The 21,987-nt window shown below is 39.4% G+C and overlaps 1 protein-coding gene across 5 annotated transcripts in view; it reads right to left on the reverse strand.

Moving 5' to 3' along the window:
- The window catches only part of MBNL2 (muscleblind like splicing regulator 2), a 106,557-nt gene that overhangs the window by 72,385 nt on the left and 12,185 nt on the right, over positions 1 to 21,987 (reverse strand). The window contains exon 1 of one of the 5 annotated variants that reach the window (XM_030962701.1): positions 17,468 to 18,647. The exons of the other annotated variants lie outside the window; for them this stretch is intronic. The gene's annotated coding sequence lies outside the window, so the exon portion shown is untranslated. Of the gene's footprint in view, positions 1 to 17,467; positions 18,648 to 21,987 lie in introns of those variants that run through there. 5 annotated transcript variants of the gene reach the window in all.

The raw sequence follows: 21,987 nt of genomic DNA on the forward strand, positions 1-21,987 counted from the left end.
AAATCAATGGTACCTCCCTGGCATAAAGATCTCAGCGCCAAGTTTCCCTTATCCTGACAGAAGATTTTGTTTGCTTGATGGTTTTGTTTAGTTGTTTTGTTGTTATTATCATTAATGATCTCAACTCAAGACAACACTCCCCACTATAGCTAAACAAACTATCAAAAGTTACAAACGACTGAGCTGCAAAATATTCTTACTGAAGATGAAGTACTCAATCTAAGAACAAATTCTTTTTGTCTTTTTCCAACTATCATTGCTTATTTTCAGTCTCTCACACAGTTGAATCAATGGAATTGATCAAGAATTCACACTTACAAATGCAGTTTTTTGTAGGTTAAGTGAAATGAAATTCATGGACATGTAATTGTAATGGTTATTTAGCTTTGGATCCCTTTTAGGATAAGCATCACTTCCCTTTCACAGAAAGCTAGCAAGGCATAGGAGTAGAAGGCCTTTGTCATGGTTAAGAAGAAAAAAAATCCTTTTAATTAGTAAACAAGACAAAGCACACAGACACTAGAAGCCCAGAGTAAAAGTTCTCAGAGAAATACGGGGCAGACAGTCTCATCTTTGGGAACTGCAAGTGAATACAAAGCCCTGCCCTATTATGAACCAGTTGGATCTTTCAGCTGAAAAATAGGAGCTCCCACTATCTACAAAATATGAGTTGCTTTGGTACAGTAGTTTTACTTATCAACCAGATTACGTGGCAATGGATTATGCAGTGTCTGTCTAATGGTGAAGCTGAGACTTCCTGGACATGATATACTCATGCTTCAGTAGGTAACATGTAGTAATGAGCAACCCCATCTTCAAAAGTCACCGCTGCAGGTGATGACATCCAGTAAAGGAGCACAGTCTTCTACATGGTCTCACCACAGATATCTAGAAGAACCACTAAGTCCACCCAGAAGGTGTTAAAACAGTTTTACACTTTTTGAGGTTTAAACACTCTGTATTATTCATCACATTAAAATCTTCAGTAAGAGATGTCAACACTGGGGCTCAATTTGTTGCTCCTACTGTCAAAATTTATCAACATGATCCATATATTTCTTCTATAAATATACCAGAAATGCAAGAATTAAAAAGTTAGAAACCCCTCAGTTGTACTTAAAGGGGACTGCGCAGTTTGAAGTATATAAGCTCTTCTTTCCCAGATAGAAGAGATGTACTAAATATACTTAGCCAAGTACAAGTTTGGTAATTTCTATTATTATACAAGTTTGATAATTTGTAAACAATGCTCTGTTTAAAGACAAGGAAACAAAAAAAAAAAAACAAACCAAAAAAAACCACTCCCCAAACCCCAAAGACTTGCTATGCTGTGAAAGCAAGGTGAGCCCTCTCTAGGTCACTAGCAGGGAGAAACGTTGACTTACAGACTGCTGCCCAAATTCAGTTAAACACATGACCTCAGGTGGGGAAAAACTCACCTTCAGGACCTACCTACAGCCACCATAACTGACCTGCTGGATACTCCAATGCCAACACAATGTATTGAGAACCTAGTTTTCAAACCCAGCATACATATACTGCCACTCTTCAGGGACAAACTGTTTTCTCATCCAAATGTGAGATCTTTTTCAGGAAAACCAAGGTCAACTCTAAACCCAGGGAAACAATTTGAAGCCCTTGGCCCAAAGCAGGTTGCTTCTACAACTTTTATCCATTTACACATAAACAAAATCTCATGTTGCTTTCTCACAGAAAATCATGGTTATAGTCCTAAATTCCAGAAACTTTTTAACAAAGAAACAATAACAATGACCCTGCAGGAGACACCAGGCCCAAAGAATTTAATGTCAAAATTTTAAGGTCTGGCTGGAAGCTGGAAGAAAAAGAAAAACACGCTCTACCCTTAGACAGGGTTAACCATAAGCATCACTAACTTCACATCCCACAGCACAAGTTCATGAACCAGCAGTGTCTTGACCACAAACTACTTTAACTCAGATTCTCATGATGTTCCTTTTTGTACAGGAAATAAACTGATTTGTAAGAAAAAAATAGTTTAGCAATTTCCTTCAACCTGGACTTACTAGTTTTGAATCAATGATTTTACCTGGGTCAGATGATGTGGAACAAAACACAACCATCTCCAGATGCCTCAGGACATCTGAAAACACAGATTAACCAATGTGCCCCACTACACATCCTCAGACTACTGACAAGAATTGTGTTCCTCCAAAAAACTGCTGCTTCTTCAGCAGTTGACCTATTTGCAAAGGAAACCAGCTTTGCATTTCACTATGTTTACAGACGAAACCAGTGGAAAGATTCCCTGCATAAGTTTAACTCACAGGAATGCTTCTGTAACCAGATCAAGTTACGTCATCCTGAACCTTAACAATGGAAATACTGGAAATTTGAAGACTGACAGCTACTGAACCCTCACTTTTATTCCAGGAAAAGGCATTCAAGTCCCACTAAGTCATACCTCTTGTTTGCTGCTGCATAGTGGACTCCACTTCCAAATCATTCAGGACACAGACGTATGTTTAGAAGACACTGGCAGGTGCTCTAGTCCAAAAGATGGTGGAACTTCGCTCCCGTTTTTCAGCTAAACCTCACATACGCTCTCAAATGTCCTTTTCCCCTCACTGTTTGTGCTTTAAATAGCATCCAAAGCCCCCAAACAGAAGATAAACTGCCCACTAAAGGACAGCCACAACCCCACAGGCTCACTCCACTGTCGCTTTAAATGCCAGCTACTTGCCATTTCCTCAACTCCCCTGTGAAGTTCTCTCTTGAGCTCCCCCAAACTCCCTGCTGAGGAAAGCAAGACTGCAGCTGAATCCCAGGCTGGATCCATTCTGATCTGCCTCATCAGGTGCAGAGTAGCACAGCAGCACAATGCCCCCTGCCTCGCACGTGCCAACTCAACAGAGACACGGACACCTGCTCACGTTCCACTCCAATGGAGCAGGGAGCAGAGCAGGCAGGACAGGGCACCCCACCTGCAGCAAGTCTGGCTCCTCTCTGCAAGCACCTTTACCTGCAGTGCTGTATCCCACAGGACACGCTCCTGTCCCTGGAAAGCAAGGCTGGCTCTCAGGCACCACGCGCTAATTTAAGCCTATTCCCCACCAGCCAATACAAAGAGGATCCTACATCAAAAGATGCCAACATGAATTAATTTAAAAATAAAGCAATTTTACAGGCAAATAATGTGACAGTCAGCATGCTTGTTTATCACATTTGAATAAACTACATCTTAAAGAAAGAACATGCAGGAGATTCTCCTGTGGTGGATAGGCTTTTCTCACCCCATCAGCTTTCCAAACTAGGGACACAGGACCAGAAGTGATGCATCAGTACAGAGGCATCATTCATCAGTGAGTACTACGCCTGCTTTGTGTTCTTCTCTTTAAACCAATGTCTAATATTTATATTTTTTTATATGTACAACTATACTAGATATCTACTAAGACTGGACAATGCACAGTAGAGTTTAGTAGTGTCTGCATAGTTATGTTAAAAACCAGCATTAAAACCAGAACCAAGCTTTTGGCTCTCCTCTGAACTATTGTGTAGTCATAAAAAATAATAATCCCTAAATTCAAGAAACAAAAGAAGATAGGACAGGTTTCCATGAAACATCATCCACTCTTTGATGGCAAATATGAATGGGAAATCTTTCTGTCACCATAACATTTTTAAGAAGAGCCATTCAACTACAGTAGAGCATGTATAAATTCTTCTATAAATTTCAAACAAAACTTACAAACATTTCCTTAATCAATTTCAGGGTTTTTTTCCCACTTTAAGAGTTAAGCAGCTCCCACGTCACACTGAGAAAACCAGTATTGCTCAAATGAGGAAGAAGCCAGAACTGCCATATCAGGGAAGCAGCCCACTTATTTGATCAGGTGGCTGGTAGCCAAAAATACTATAATTCTAATCCTGGGTCTTGTATTAATTCAACAAGAAGCAGCTCAAGTCAGAAGTGCCAGGACTTACAAAAAAGACATTATTTATTTTATTTGCTTGACTTGGAGATCAACTATTGCAACATCTCTTTGCCTGTTATACAACCAGCAATGAACACTTGTGAACTGTAATTCAGATGAACACTTTACACAGTGTAGAGACAATCCTAACTATTTCAGTTAAGCTGACTGAAGTCCAGGCCAGAGACAGACTAGAAAACACCAGTCTGCTTTATTTAAACTGAGCATGACCTTCAAATCAGTTTTGCTAAATGAGCCATATTTTCCTTGTCATGATCACTAATGTGCCAGGTTCAGGCTTTTTAGTATGTCCCTCACTATTTACAGCATAGCAATGAGCTTCTTGTTAAAACCTGCCGCTTCCCTTTGAAGCTGGCTTTACAATATAATAACACTAATGTCCTTTGTCCCTGGGGAAGTAGGTGAGGAGGAAGGTGTACCACCGACTGTGAAACAACCCACACAGCCTGGGACCTTTTCTGCAACCCACTGTACTATTTTGCTAATGGACCATGAAATATTCCTGCTGAACTTTTAGGTCAGTGGATGACTACAGACCACAAGAGTATTTTCAAAAACCAAACTGCTTCGAAGTCATGCTGGAAAAACTAATGCTTATTATGCTTCAGTTAAAATGCAATTGCAGAAAAGAGTTTTCTTCTTCTAGCAAACTACTTTTGTTTTTATTCTACTCCTCCTCTCTTGGCTTGGACCTTCTCACAGTTTTTAACTTAAACACTTTCTAAGTCTGAATTAACCTGATTTTTCCTCTATGTACATGAATTTCATACACAAAATTCTGTTCCCACCTTGACAAAAGGGCAAAAGCAATTTCTGTTTCTGTGCCTCAGCAAGCAGAGTTAATCATCCCCGGCAGCAATGACGTTACCACTTGGCCTCTTGTGGACACAAATGTTTTGCTTTTGGCAGAGTGCAACATGTAATAGCTATTAATCAAACCCAATTCCCCAGGAAAGGGTACCCCAGTGCATTAGGAGCTTCCACTCACCCAGCTGCAGACATACATTGTAATTCTGTTTTTTAGGACTGTAAAATATTTATAGAAAAGTGTGCTTATGTACTGTGAAATTTTTACAGACTGGCATGGAGGGAACGTGTGATCAAATGACTGTTCTCACCTGCCAAAGGACCGATAACATGCTGCTACACAAGCACAAGCTAAAAGAGCTCAGGCTGTTGTAAATTTTCTATTTTCTCTAGTCCAGTTTTGCCCTAAGTCAAGAAGGCAGAACTCTTGCCGAGGTATTTGTTTATGTGACAAACAGCATCCCTTTGCATTGAAAGACAAGGATAAGTCTGAATAAACCAAGGACTGTATGTAAATTAATGACACGTTGAATTCACCAGCTGCACATGTTTTAAGATGGCCAACAGCCTTATTAATAATATACTCCAGCAAATTACCCAGCTCTGGGAAGTTGCATGGCACATCCAAACCAAGTTCCTAAGGTGAGGGCAGCAAGAACACTACCTAATGCTATTAACTCCAACTGCCCCTTAAGTGCGTAACCCATTCCGCTGAACAGATTTCCTACACTATATTCAAGCAGTATCACTGCTCTGAGATAAAATACCTGCATTCCTGTGCCATTTCTTCCACCTTTTACCTGAGTACAGAATAACAATACACAAAAGGATGACCCAAACAGATAAGCCAGAGTCCATCTCGCCCAAAATCCAGCCTGCAACTATGACTTATACTAGATGTCTTCAGAAGAACGAGGGCAGGCAGGCAGGGCATGATATTTCATGAATTTTCTCCCAACAACCTGTAACTGATGTCTTTGTATTTAATAGGTCTCACTGAATTTCACTTCCACAGATTTCCTCAATCCCTTTTTCAAATGCTGCTCTGTCAGAAATGTCCTTTATAATGTGCACGAAAAGCAGGATACCAAGAAGAAGCCTGACTGCTCTCACAATTGTTGACAAAAGCACAGACTCTCAGGAGAGGAGCACAGATATGAAAGGAAACACTCCAGGACTTTGGAGATTCACAAAAATTTGAAAACCACATTTGGAGCTGGAGAGTAAGATGACTGATTACAAAAGACTTCAAGAGAATCTGTGTTGTTTCACCTGTACTCCTGAATGTGTTAAACTAAAAGCTCCAGGAGAAGTGGAGCTTGGAGAAAAAGACTTTTAAAACCTACTACAAGAGGCACAAACACCAAGACTCCTTCCTCTGCACCCCAAGCTGCATCGCGGAGGAACACTCCCAGAAGCAGGGATCTTTCTCAGCAACCCAACGAAGAAGGAAAAACAAAACCTGAGAGCCTGTCCAAAGGAGCCTAAGCAAGGCACTCTTGCATTCTACCAGACTCAAAGCATTTCACAAGCATCTCAAACATATTTTGGAAGAACAAACTTATCACAATGACAAAGTGCTTCCGGCAGGGAAAAGTAAAACCTCAGTAGTGTCTTTAGTACTCAGAGGTTTGCCCAAGCAAGCCTTCACCAGAGTCCATTTTATCTCAAGGATTCAATTCCCCTTTCACTCCATTAGTAGTGTGCACATAATACACAACACTAGTTTTATTTACTTCCAAAACTAAAGAAATCCTCATGAAGCAGAACATATTCCAGTGCTTTACTGCTTAAATATCTCACAGGACATACTGCAAAGCCTGATTAGGTGCCTATGCCAGAATACTTCAAATCTTACAGCAGTTAAAGATGGAACAGCAACCTAACTTTAAAGTCACCTATAGAATAGTAAATAGTTAAATGAACAATCTTCAAAGATGATTTTTAAAAAGATATTTTAAAATAGTGTTTTTATACTAACATTCAGACAGCAGCCAAAATCTCCCACTAAAAGCCATTTTTTCAAAGACCCTTCCCAGTTAAGAAAAAAACAGAAATGGGGGGGTTTAACATGGCCTTGAAGAAAAAAAGGTAATATTTAACAGGTTGGTCTCTACTGGTCTCTTCTGAAGGTAGGCTGCCTTTTTGTGTTGTAAACAGAGATGGCTTCCTGCCTGATTATCTTTGGTCCTCCAAGGTGAATAAAGAAAATATTTAATCATGTTCCATGTGAAGATGACAGTAAAAAACTTCATTTTCAAAATTCATGCATTTGTCCACAAGAAAAAACAAATAACAGAAAACCCTAAACAAAACCAACATATAAAACTTCAAAGGCTACCTGTGTTGTATTTGACAATACATCATGCAAGCTCTTTCTTTCTGGAATAAAATAAATTTGCATTTAGTGAACCACTATTCAGTTGTCAAATAGCTATCACAACTTCAGAAAGAGAATACTTTTCCCCTAAAACTGTTTTTGCAAGTAGTGGCAGAAAAGAAGAGATGAGCTTTTCTCATATGACTTGCAACTTCTGGTGAATGTCTGTTTTCCTGGAAGTCTTGAATACTTCTATTTAGTCCTGAGGCAAATAGTAGAGTTACAACTGGAAGGAGTGCACAGTAACCATCTGCAGACATTGCCTACCAAGCAAACATTTTTTTCCCTGAGCTCCAGGATGACGAATTTTGGGTTTGGTGTGCAGTACTGCTACTGACCTTCCCTTTTGCTTGAGCACCAATTAAGAAGCACTGACCCAATAAAAATGGGTCATATCGATCTGTTGTTTTGATTTGTGTAACATGTCTCCCTCAGCCCAAAAAGCTCACCACCCGTTGCCACTTGAAGAAAGTTACTTTTCAACTCAGTTTCATTTTAGAGAGTAACTTATTTTCTTTTTTTTTTTTTAATTTACAACTAACAGGAGATAAAATACTTAAACACAAAAAGGTTACACAGAAATCAACTCAGAAACTTTATTGGCGTACAGTAATGACACTAGATGAGTTCATAGTCATTTTTCTACCATGTGTATAGTTCATTTGTCTGTAACAGTAAGCGGAGATAAACTACATTCATGTTTCTGTCAGGGAAAAAATCCCAAACTACAACAAAAAACTCCAGCCAGTATCTTTCAAAAGCAACTTCAATATATAGAGTCTTGGTTTGAATTTCTCTTAGCTTAAAAGTTGAAAAGGGAATGGATTTAGGCAGCCATACAGGTTAGGCAGTGTTAGCCTATGTCTCAGAGCCAGGCATGTCCTCACCTTAAATCAAAAATTTTCTCAATATTCAAATTACAGCTTCTATTTTAACTCAGCTATTTATTGTGAAGAGAGCAGTAGGAAAAAAAAGTTGAAAAATCAAGTGCTTTCATGCTTTGACACAATGAATTGCAATGTTTTGCAGTGAAAACTGAACACATTTCCTATAAATGGCTTCACAGAGCCTTCTTCCAGACCTTTTTCTACTATCTCTGCTGACTGGTAACTGCAGAGATTTCTCTGTCCTGCTAGCAATGGCAGAACAGGGAAGCACAGCCTGGCATTTTTGAAAGACAATGTCAAAATTTCTGTGTTACAAAGTGAATAAATAGCAAAAAAGAAAAAATAAATTTGATTTGGTCAAATAAATGACATCATCAACATCACTCAGAGATTAAAAAAAAAACTTATATAAACATAAGAAGTGGACTATTTCTGTTATGCTTACACACATTTCCATTCCAGAAACAAGTTTTCAAAAATTACTTAAATGTGTTTTGAATGTGCCTCATTTTAGTGCAATATTTGCTTAGCTTGTAAATAAGAGAATTTATAACTTCTAGCCTTCAGCCTGTACATGCTCTGATCCCAGACACTTGGTAAGAATTTCTTCCATTTCATACAGCATTTCCAGGATAAAACAGGTGGGACATAAAATCAAACCAGACCAAAAAAAATGCCAAAAAAAAAAAAAAAGAACCATCTATCTCACTCTCGGTCAAAGTTATGCCCTCTAGTAATCCTCTACAACTTTATGGGATGCAAAGTTTACACTATCAATATTTGGCTTTCACAGAGATAACCACTTTATAACAATGCCTAGGTTCTAGAAATTCTGAAAACCTACTTGAATGGCTCTTCTCCACATCTATCTTTCTGCCCATGACCTGAAAGAACAGACACCATGGTACCACTTTATAGCAACTGAATAGGACTGTCTGCTATTAAAAAAAAAAAACAAAAAAAAAACCCTAAAAATACAAAAAATCCCAACCAAAAAAACCCAAAACAACCAAGCAAACAAAAACCCCCAAAAAACCAAAAAGCAAAAAAATCCACAAAAAAACCCACAAAAACCCCCCAAAAAACAACAAAACAAACCAAATCCCCCTAAACCCACCAGCCCCCACTAAAAAAAACCACCAAAAAACCCCCAATCCCCCCAAAAAATTATACTCTGAAAAGACAGAAAAGAAAGGGACAACAAAGATGCAGTGGTATTCTAGCTCTATGCTTTCTTGCAACAAAAGTTCACTCAATTTACATATTGGGGGATTGGTCTGTTTAATTATTATGGTTCTGTAAAGTTGAATGGAAATCCACAATTTAAGGTCCTATATTTTTCCACCATATGAACAAAGTCCTTCAGGAAAACAATTGAAGTATAATCCTGCATGACGTACCCTAAATTTCCTAACTGCAAAACTGGAGTCAAAATAGCCGCACAAACTTAAAAAAAAAAAAAAAGAAATCAGAAGAGTAGAAACCTGTCCACAAATTTTAATGTCCTGTTTCAAGAAAATCATTTTTACCTTGCAGTGAAGCACTCCAAAGATTATAATTATCACATATACCTTACCCCTAAGTGAAAAGTATGCTGATGTTTTGGTGATTGGAGACCCAGATGGGTGAGATACAGGTGGTTATCTTCACCAAAGCAGAATATTACTACTAAGCCTGTTTTAATTCCTATTACAAGAATCTTCAAGTTTAAGAAGAGAAGCCACTGCAGCACAGCTATCTCTTGCCCATTTCACTGGAAATCTGAAAACATCAAGTGCATTTATACAACCTTATCACCTACAAGTATGTTTAGAAGCAACTGCCAGTTCTCATTAAGAAGTACAATTGTGACAATGGAGGGAAGAGCTAGGAAATACAATCCTAAAAGCTCAAAATTAAGCAAAATGAAAGCAAATTAATCATCTCATCTTTGTAACCTGATGATTTTTGTGGAACCCAATTATTGTGATGACTTAGGCCTTATGGATGTTAAAGAAATTTAATTTAAAAGAGCGGCAAAAAGTGCTAAGCATTGCAGAGAGTATAAAGACTAAAAACAGAGCAGAAGTTCACAACAAACTCCCAAGATTAAATATCATGTTTTACTTCTAATAATATACTGTAGTTTTTATAATTAGGTTTGCCAAGAGAGTTTCCTTCTCTGCTTTGCAACAACAGCCATAACCAATAAGACAGTTTGCAGTTAGCATAAAATTTTTGCGAAGTCATACCTGAAGCCAACTGCGAGGAGTTACAAAAGGATCTCATGATAATGAGTTTTCTAGGTGATAAAATGACATCCGTTTTAACATAAAGATAGGCACAATAATGCAGATCGGGCGAAAAAAGACAAATAATGAATAGCAAACACACAACACTAGGTTCCAACAAGACATTGCTACAGAGGAAAGATGATGTGGACATTAGAGGCAATTCGCTGAAGACTTCTGCAAAATATTCAGCAGCTGATGGAGTATAAAACAAGCAGAACATATGGCACTATCAAAGGAAAACGAAAAAGAGTGACACTAGTGTGTATAGTCATGAAGCATGTAACTCTGGAATGATAAAAGAGTGAGAGAACAGTAACAGCACCATCAGCACTGCAGAAAGGCTTACATGCACAAAGAGGCAGCAGTGAGGTTTTTGACAACAGAAAGAATATGAAATTCATACAGGCTGATGATGAGGATCACCAGATCCTGACTAGGAGGCAGGGAGTGTTCAGTCATTTACCAGGCGGAAAGCCATGGAAAAGATAGCTGTTTTTGTACACAGCAAACAGCACAAGGGTGAAGTTAAATGGCACATGACGTGTTGAAAGTCAAAAATACCAACAAGTTAAAAAATAACTTTTCAATTAAAAATCAGATTATTTAAATAGTCATCAGAATCAACAATGGCTACTATGTTTGAAAAGGAAAGCCCTCCTCAAAAAGTTTCTCACCCCTGGTAGCTCAAGCCACATGCCAGTCAAGGCACTGCCACCTTCTGCCTTCCCCATTTTTGGAAGGCAGCTCCTTACAAGCGGCCTAGCTCTGCAACCAAGACTGGCCACAAATCCATAGGGACACACTGATCCTCAAGCCCCCCCTGCAAGCCCCACTGAAACTCAACATTTCCAGCCCCTAACAAACAAATGTATTTCAGAGATGACAGACTCATCCCACCTAGCTTTGAGCACTTAAATAAATCATTGGTGACCAAAAAGCACCGTCTCCTTCACCCTCCTTGCACCAAAGGGCAGACAAGCACCTGGGGCCACCATAAAGCCACCAACCTAACTGGACAGACACAAAGACCAGCAGATGGATTGTGCCACTGGCTCTGCACTCCAGAGGAAAGATTTACCAACTTGAGAGAGCAAACAAACCCAAGCACAAACATGTTTGCTCTCAGGCCTTACTCTCTTGCCTTTCAGTTGTGTCCTCCTCCTCAAGAAACTGCTGGGACAGAACCAGAGTGAAAAACCACAGAAATGAGAGGGACTGCATCCCTCCTGCCCTACAGAAGTGTCCAACCAGTTCTAGCTCCACAGATGAGGTCCAGGATACAGATTCAGTTGCAGGTATCACTCTCCAGCTCCTCCCACTGAGAGGCATGTTGTGGCTTCTTACCACTTAGGACCTTTTACACCAAGAATTAAGCTGAAGGCTTGTTCCCTGCTGGCGTTTCCACTTCAAAGAGTTGCTACTGTGGATACTAAAGCCTTTGAAAGTGGCCTCACTGCACAGTCCTGAGCATTAAATGAGGTCTTTAAAAAAAAGGGGGAGTGGAAAGTGCACTGGCTTTATAAACACATCAGTGGGGCTACTTTCAAAGCCTTTCATGCCATCTAAAATGTGACAGAGAAAATCTTAGAGTTTTTAGCCACCACCCCAACTTCCTTAAAATTATGGCAATAAAGTAATCCACCCCCAAAGTGTTTCCCAGCACTAGCAGCGGGGAACTAAAATACACAAGGGCATTGTAAAAAAAAACCACACACAAAGCAAAAAAGTTTTTAAAGACGAGCACTAGACTCCAGGACAGCAGCGCGCCGTGCTGCCAGAGCATGTTCAGCATGCCAATAAGGACTGCAGCACTGCAATCCCCAGCACCAGCAGCCCACGCACCGGCGTCCTCCTCTGCACAAGCCTCATGCCAGCCGCAGGAGGTGCCCCAGGTCACAGCACCTTTTGGCTACGGGGTGAGGAGATCAAGGTGAGAAAGCTGGCACTGGTCTCCTCACGGCAGACAGAGGCTGTGCCACAGGTGAACACAGCCATCACAGAAATCCCACACGTGTTATCACAGCCTTTTAAGTAAATAAGAGTGAGGCAGTGCCGAAGTCCTGAATCATTAACTGGGTATGGAGGTATGTTCCTGCCAGCAGTGAGCCTGCCTGTCCTGCCAGGGGCACAGCCAGAGGGGTCTGCTGACAAACCAGGGCAGCTCTAGGATTGAAATACGCATACAGCTGCTGATAACAGCACTGCAGATAGTGAAAAGTGGAAGGAAATACCCCAAAATATTTAAATGGACTAAAATAGGGCTTTGCCAGTCCTATGAGGCAGCCACTTTACCCACCCAGACATTAGCAGGAGTGTCCCACAGAGAGCTGCCAAAGGAGACTGGGAAGGCACAAACCTGACATGCTAAACCCAGCATTGAAACATCATCCTTCTGAACAACAGAAAAAAATGGAAAGCTTGTCACTTGGAAATTGTAGTTTAGTTTTAGACTAAGTTCAAAACACTGCCTATGACATCTATAAAGTACATAAATCATGACAGATTCAGAAAACTAGGGGCTGGGGGACTGTGCCATTTAACATACCTGAAGTATATGTAACAGAGCAGTAGGGGAAAAAACCAAAACAACAACATAAAATTCCTCAGAAACTCAAGTTAAAAAGTATTCAGTCTGGATAGGAGTGAACACTAGAGGGTTAAAAAGCCAAAAAAATTATTTGCCAGGCCTCTTAAAAGTGATCATACACAAAAAAAATATACTGAAAAGCTGCCTTCAGAATTCCCATAAAAAAAAGAAAAAGGCATTTCTAACCAAATCCTAGCTTTCTCCTTCCATAAAACTACCACAGGTAAACCTTCCTGCATTTTTCCTTACTTGTACTCTCTAATTCTGCCTACTGTCAGAGGTGCTGTATTCCCTGCAGGAGAGAAGATTTTACAGCTCATGAACCTCCAAGACTGACCTTCTCTCTATTTATGAGTTCAGCAATGTATGATACCCAGATCTTCCCAAAACGCCTCCCAAAATGTTTATCATCCACTCAGAAACTGATGAAAAAAATCATTGATCTAAAATAGAAAAAATTAATAGACTCTGATTTGAACCATCTGTTCCTATTTCTTGATCCACTTCTTTATGCAATAACTGTATCACTTAATCCCTCCCACTGTCTTTATTAGCTATTGTTTTTGTAGTACAAAAATCACAAAGATGAAAAATTATTTTTTATGAGCGTGTGTATATCATGTATGTGTGTAAGTATTTGTGGACCTATATCTAGGTATGAAAAAGAAGGGAGAAAAGAAAAGGAAAAACAAAAGGAAAAAAAAGAAAATAAATAATAAAAAGAGCATGAACCTCTGTGTTTATCAATTTGTTTACAGCTGAGCTCTTCTAGCTGGCAAAGTTTCAGGCATCACAAGCCCACCAGGTCTTCTGCCAGACTTATGACTCCAGGAATCCTACAAGTCTTCTGCAGCAGCAGCAAAATGGCAATGCTCAACAGCTTTAGTAATCATCAATAGCACAAAGAGTCCCCTACATAATTAGTATTTCTTTGTGTTAGTTATAAGGATTGTGCATATAATCCCCTGTTAGGTATGCTCTTCAATCTTCAGAGCCCCAGACTTTTCCTTTTTTAGCACGCCTGAAATAGGGAACGAAGAACTTGACGTTGCCAGCATTATCGGAGAGAGAGCTCGGTGTTTTAACGGCCTGGTTACAAAGGAATAATAAAAAATTGTGGCGATTAAGAAGTTGGCAGATTCCAGAAAGGGGATGCATAACTTCTTTCTCCTCATGCACACTCTACTCCAAATAGAGGCAAAAAGTTTGATTTTAAAAGAAGACTTGTTAAAAAGAAGACTCTATATATCAATAACCAACAACTGTCACTGCATTTGCTAATAATGTATAAGGAGATTAGTTTAATTAGTCAAACAGTTAATACTGCTATTATTTGAACTAGTTTTCAGCACTGACACTCTCTTGAAATGAGTTTTATTTTCCTCAGGCTATAATTTCAGCCTGTTTACAGACCAGTTACATAGCACTGGTGCACATCAGTTAACCATAATACATTGTATTAAACACATCAAATTAGCTTCACAATCACAGGTTTTAAAAAGAAAATACATACTAACAAATTTTTTAAAAAATGATTTAGTTATCTTTTGCTACAATTTTGCAACAGCCATATTCATAAAAAAGGGGAAAATAATCTGACTTTAAAAAAAGTGTTTCTTCCCTGCAATAGAAAAAACAATCCTCAAAGTCAGAAATTTCTAGCACAGTATCACTAATAGCTATCACGTGGAATTTAAATATTAGCAATGTGTTAAAACTGTATGCAAAATAATTTATTTCAATTAAACACTCTATTTCTCATCTCTCAGTATTATAAAAATGGAACATTTTACAGAGCTTTTACAAATAAACACAGTACAGATTATTTCTGACACATTTCTGAGCAACAGAGAAGATAATTCATTCACAGCTGAGGTGATACCTGAGTGCCGGAAATTCCACGCAACATTAAGAGCCATTTTTCTTGCTCAGAAAAAAAAATTAAAAATGGTAGCACATAATTATCTCACATTTCTGTAAAATGTACATTTACACATTTAGAAGTTGATTTGCCTTTATAATCGCTCTATTGTCAAGCACTATACTTCAGGACCTCTAACTCATTACAAAATTCTATCTTAGGAAAATAAGAGTAATTCTAAACAAAGTAATTATTCCTTGAAAACAGACAGACTGCACATTGGAAGGTTACCACACTAATAGCTCTGATGAAATACACAGAGCAATTAAGCAGAAAAGATATTACTAAATTAAATAGACACCAGAATCTGGTCTGAAATACTTTTAATACCAAATAAATGTAAATACAGAATATTTACTACCACCTCTACTCTGTAAGCTGAAGGTTCATTTACCTAATCATATAAAGTAGTAGTATATATATGCACCTTAACCAGGAAATAATTTTTATAAATCCTTTTGTCATTTGAATGTCCATCAGTAGTTTGATACAGACTACTTGACTAAGTGATGAATGCAAATTTTCACTTTGGTAGTCAGGCATAACAAGATAACTCCAGATATTGTGATCTCCAAGGTACAGAAACCAGACACTGAAATTTTCTGAAAGTAAGAGATGTCTCAAAACAGGAAACTGAAAAGTTTTCTCTGAGAGCTCTGCATGAAACAGTTTTCTTTGCAGTAACTAAATATTTGTCTCATATTTTACTGAGAAATCTCTTGAAAAATATTATTTTACTTGCTTCTAATTATCAGTCTTTGCCTCGCGTGCTTAACACAGTCTGCACACGAACAACGCATTTAAGCATCAATAGTGATAGAGAGTTAAACATATATATCCATACCCTATGGATTTGTAATAATAATGCTCTACATCCTGACATTTGTTTCATTTATTAGCAGATCTTGAAATTCTCGAAAGACACAAGGTTGTTTTGACTTAGAAGACTGTAGCCTTCAAAAGTAACTGGTTCATGAACTGAGTATGTGCCAACAACCCAGCTGCACGTCTCCAGCAAGAACTTGGCCAGGGAGCAGGGAAGTTGTATCAACCTTCCCTGAGCAGAGTCAGCTGTGAGGAGTTGGGAGGTGACATCAGGAGTTCTGAGTGCATGTCCTGTACTTCTCCTTGAAGAACGGGAGGGGCAATGGACAGTTGGTCTATGAACATTTGGGCTAGAAGGGCCCACTTGTCACAGTACTGTTAAAGCTCATGTAACTCATTCCCAGGATAAAGGAAATCTGGAAACTTTCCCCCCAAAATTACATCACTGAAAGTTTTTTTTAGGCAGCAAAAGCTTCTTCTATCTGATTTCTCTTTAAGAAATTGATCTTTAGTCCTCCTCAGTACATACACTTTTTTTTTGCTATCAACATCCTAGCTGAATACAAGTATGCAATGTACATGGCTATTACAAAATAAATAAGAATTCAACATTTTCTTGTCTCACCAACGGGTAATCTTAGGGGAGAAAAAAATTTAAAACCCAACTATATTATATACTGTACATATAAAATGATGCTGCTATAACACAACTGAAGTCAGCATGGTAATTTGGGTCACTAACTGGGTGACATCCTGAAAAGGTACTGAGCACCATCAATGCATATGGCAGTGTGAGAAAGTTGAAAAGGCTTCAGCATGTAACAGGATGAGGAAATGTTCTCAGAGCACTCCTGCAACATGATGGTAAAGTTTGCTTTCTATCTAAAAAATAATAGTAACAATTGAAAACTACTCTGTTCTTCCAGAATTTTACAGACTTCTGCTCTCTCTAGAGCATTTAACATAAATCTTCTCCATTCCTTACTGAAGCTCCTCCTCTGGAAGAAAGTTGATGTGCCTTAGCACAGTGAAATCATTGCTCTAAAAGCCAGCCTGCTCATTAAATTATTCTGCTAGCTGTGTGTTCTCTCATTAAAAATGTATAAAGATCAGATAATTGCAGCACATATTATTAACCTTGTTTTCCTTGTTTTCATGTACAGGTTCTGTTTTGCTGCCTAGACAAAGACCTGGAAAGGGCAGTTTTCTACAAGAAAGTACAATAAGCTAAACTACTTTATGAAAAATTCCCCCGGCTTTCACTGAAGAGCACAAGGAATCACAGCACAGTCAGAAAACCCTACAGTTTTAGAACAGGGTAAAATACTGTAATCTTGTTGCATACTCCTACAAATCTAAACCAGGCAGTCTTGGCTTCAGTTAAAGCTTCCGATAAGGAATTATTTAGATCAGCCAGTCTAATTCACCTAAATCTTCAAACATAGCTACTATAAACTTCACAGATTTCCAGGTCGACTCCTTCTCCTTCTTAAAGCTAGGCTACACTTCCAGACAACAACCCAGCTAAAAATCCAATTAGGGTAGCAGCACTTCTGAAACACACTGACCTATTTCTTTTTTTACTTGTTTTAATATGCATATACTCATGTTCTATTTCTGAAGAGAGCTATTTACACTGTAAATTAATACCCTTTGAAAACAAGTTACCATAAAATCCACCTATTCACCCAAACAGAATCCATTCACAGGAGAAACAGTGTTTCCCCGACTCCCCCAAGCAACATATACAGTATGCAGTATACTGCAGCAAACTCTTGAAACATTGGATAAAAGACAACGATCCTCCTACCTTGTTTAGCCCAGTCTACTCGACACATTCCCAATGTGAACAGGAACATCTGATACAAACAAACAGCCACATCTTCCCCATCGCATCATGGTAACTAATTCTCCCACGAAACGATGAGCAGCCTGTAATGTTTTGGGTTTTTTCCTCAGGAAGCCTTGTGACTTATCGGGGGATTTTTCCTCAGATGATGAAGCAGACACAGCCTAAACTCTGTTGCCGAAAGACTGCAGCCCTTCCTTCTCACAGAGCCCTCCCAGCATATGGCAGCCAATCACACCCAGCTTCGTCAGCCCTACTGCTCTTAAACTGATCCTAACGGGATGATTGACACAGCAACACAGCACTTCTAATGTGTAAAAACAATGCATCCATACCAATGAACCAGGAATTTCCCTCGCACAGGGAAGGAGTTTTACTGGTGAGGCAAAGCGATAGCTCCATGAAATAACAGCAAAAGCAAACAACTCCCTTTCCCTCCACTGCAACAGCAGCTTCAGCATTTCTTGCACAAGGATTTTCAAAGCTTTTGCTAATTGTAAATGCATGCACAAACAACATTTCTGAAACTGCAAAACTGCAGTGGTGCTGTTTTGTTTGCAAAGGTGAGACATGCACCATAATAAATCAAACCATCTGTCTTTTATTTTAACATACAGCCAAAACATGCTCCGATTGAGGCAGTAATATTCTCATTTTAATACTGCATAATCTTATGTGCAGTGTCTGCATTTAACAGCAATACAACCATAACATCTTTGCAATTATTTCAGACCGGTTGTTAGGGACTGCAGGTATGGGATGCTTCTCAATGAAAACACAATCTGTATGATGGTGTTTTAATTCACATCCATGGCAGACAAATCCCATCAGCAGCATCTAAACTGAAGTCCATGCAATTAGCTTGCAACTGATGTTCATTTGTGTCAAGGTTCTGGCATAAGGACTATGATACCAGTTGCCATTTCCAAGTCAAGCTGTGGGCAGCTCGACACACTTGGTACACAAGGTCTGCCGTCAACCAGTTTTCCTATATATTTTTCTAAAGTTTTAAAATGTGAGAACAAAGCAGTCAAGGATTATAAAACAAGAGTTGCAATTAAGAAAAATACAAAAAGGAGCTTAAGCTGAAAGTCGATCTTTATCCAAAAAGGGATAAAGATTTCAGTGCAACAGTACTTTAGGCAGCAGTTCAGGCAATTCAAGCCATTACACAAAAAATGTGTAAAATGTGTTTAAAATGCCACTAAAAGTTTAGAAATATGAATAGACAAGAGGAAAACAAAGCTCTCATTCACTGGCAGCTCTGTCCCAAGGCCCCATTGTTTCCTGTGGACTATTTTGCATATTATAAACACAGCTTCCCAAAAATCCATTATTCCTCTATCCAGCAAGCAGCAACTCTCCTTTGGGTTCCACCATCTCCCACACAATTTGTGAAAACCCTCCCCTTCCAGGCATGGCACTGCCAAGAAGGTTTCTGCCAGCCAGCCCTTACTTTCTGTTCAATCACCCTTTCCATTCCTCTCTATTCTGCCCTATATTAAAAAAAAACCCAAAACAATCCTCCTGAAAAAAAAAAATAGTTGATTTTGGTGGGTTCGAGAGACCCTGGGGACAAGGGTGGTAACTCTACCCATTATTAAGATGGCTTGGTGCATCTCATCAGGATTTTCCACATTCTTTTGACTCTGCCAAACTTGAGCTGCCCTTGTTAAAAATTTTCCATGCTGGACATCTGCTGCAGGATTTATTGACTTTTCTGCCAAAACACAGTTTGCCTATTTCTGAGATAACCTAGACAAAAACATGTTGCTCTGCCATCCTTATAACTCACTGGGGAAGTCTGGCTCCTCTGCCCATGTTGGGGCAGCCTTGAAATTTGGCAAAGCGCTTTTTTTATGTTGTTTTTCAGGGTGGTTTTTTTTAATATGGAGGGTTTTTTATATGTTTTGCTATGCATATGAAAATATTTTCCTATTTGACTAAGCTTTACAACCTGCTAATATTCAGCTGGCTCACAGCATCTTTTTAATTTTTGTTTCTGATCCCTACAGTGCAAATCTCGGAAAGTGTTCTGCAGTGAGCGTCTGATTCCTTCAGCCATCCATCCATATGTGGCTGGAAAGGCACCAGCCCCACAGTGCGACTGAGCATGTAATGGGCTCAAGTTACAGGAGATTAGCAGGATTTCCCCTGTAACTGCTGCTCCCATCTGCCAGAGACCAGACATTGGAGCTGACAGCAGGAAGACAACCTCGCCTGCTGCTCCCATGACCCCTCGGCCGGTGCCCCACGGACGTGTGTGAGACAAGGCCTTCAGAGCACACTGCAGAGGGAACTGTCAGAAAGGTCAGGTGGGTCAACACATATCACGAGGCTGGGCAGAAGAGGGAGAGAGTGATGAGAGGGAAATGGAGGAATAGATGCAGGAGCCACAGTCTGGCTGGTCTAGCTGAGCAGGTTACAGCACAGAGGAAGATGGTGGCCCTGCCAGATGAGGCAGAGTAAGCAGCACAGGCAGCACCAGTCAGCAGGAGCTGGCTGTCCTCTCTACAGACCCAGGCACATCCATACCACAGCCCCCACCAAGAGCTTCTGTGGCCCATTAGTTTGCTCCAACTTGCAAGTTCCCTCAGCCCTTCCCTGTCACAAACCCAAGGCAAGTCACTACTATTACAACCCCTGAAAAGGCACGGGCGCAGCACTGCCTGCACAGCCCAACTCCTTGTGCCACTGCTTCACAGTGCACACACTGTCTTCAGCCACTGCACAGCTTTAACTGCAGTCAGACAGGGCTGGGGTGCTTCCAGACAGCATTCCTAGGAGTCCTGAACCACAAACGCAAAGCTAGCAGCCACACACCCACCCAGATCCTCACGTGGGTTATTATGTTATAGATTCCCCCATGACAAAGGATCTGAAGACCCTTTACTCAATTGAGCACGCTGAAAATACATCATATCCTAATTGTGAACCCTTTAGCTAAGACTCATCAAAAAGCTCAAGAGAAAATATATGCTCTTTCTCAAAAATGGCACCTGAGTAGTGCCATAGTAAGGCATGACTTCATTCATACAAAAAAAAATTAAAAATAATTGCTCTAATTGCTCTAATAAATGTTGAGGAGTGAGTAGTTCTGAGATGGAGATGTGCCCATGTACCCATTCATTTTTCACATCAGTTACAAAGAAAAAGGCCAGAAATTCAATTTTCAGTTCTGATTTATACAACCATATTATGCATTTAATTGCAAAACAATATCCTCTTAGAGAAGCTGAGAAATTCACATGTCAAACCCAACAAAGAATAACAAAGGTAAATTCCCAACTCAAAAACTGCCATCTGCTCTGCCTGATATGCTCCTGTAATTAATGAATCAAGGGAAAAATGCTTCTATCAGTGACTATTATACACAATTTTCTGAATGGTCTTGATACAACTTTTGGAGAAAAGTGAACTATTTTGGAAGTAATAAAGAGGAGGAGAACTGAAAAATGCAGAACCCACACAGTTATTTTTCCTTCCTCACTCTTGAATCACAGCAATTAGGTCTAATTCCAGAAACAACAAAAATTGTCAATTTAAAGGGAGTTTTGCAAGAAGGGTGGAACATATGTAACACTAGCACCGAAGTCACCAAGCAATTTATGTGATATTCAGTTGCAGCAGATTGATGATTTTGAGCTGTGTCTAGATGACCTATGGCAACAGTGACGTTTTGGTAAGTTTGGCAATGACAAAAAGAACTGTAAAACCATTTCCTGTGTCAGTAATAGACTCTTCCCTTAGTAACTTCCCACAACTGTTACTACAAGCAAAATTCAGCTTTGGTAGCTATGGTCTGAATGACAGCATAACGAAAAGTCAAAGCAGCTGCCAAGATTTTAAAACTAGGCACTCATGCATAATACCACTGATGCCAGTTTTTGCAAAATACCTCAATATCTATATTGGGGCTGAAGGGATGGTGGAAATCATTATTAAATAAAAATTTAGAGAGTAATATCAAAATTCCAAGTTACTAACTGGGAACAGGTTCTGAAAGAATGGGTCTAATTTTTGTTTTACAAATAGGCTTAATCACAAGAACTTTAAGTCTGGCTTTTCAACTGTTTTAATTTCCTACTTCCCAGACATCCCAACATTGCCCTAACCTAGGAAAACTGGAGATTGTGCACAGAAAGGAAAACTATTTTCATCATATATATGCTGAGAGAAATATAAAATGGAAACACTCCACAGAAGCAAGCACATATTCAAGTTACATGTTAGGAATCAATCTTACCAAAATTAAGGTGGCTCCTGGAGGCTTTCCAAATGCTCCCTCTCCTTCCGCTGCTTGCACAAGGAGTTTAAGCCATGTCTAAATTGTGAGATCCAAACACATGGGTTCAGGCACACATCCAGTCTGCATCCTGACTTTATTTTAGGATGACACCAATTCCCCATCAGGATGAAAACTAAGTACATGTGCACAATTCCTTTAGAGGGTGGTTCCAGCTGGGAAGGGTGATGAAGGC

The sequence above is a fragment of the Camarhynchus parvulus genome, chromosome 1 (assembly GCF_901933205.1).
Source record: "Camarhynchus parvulus chromosome 1, STF_HiC, whole genome shotgun sequence".
Lineage (NCBI taxonomy): Eukaryota > Metazoa > Chordata > Aves > Passeriformes > Thraupidae > Camarhynchus > Camarhynchus parvulus.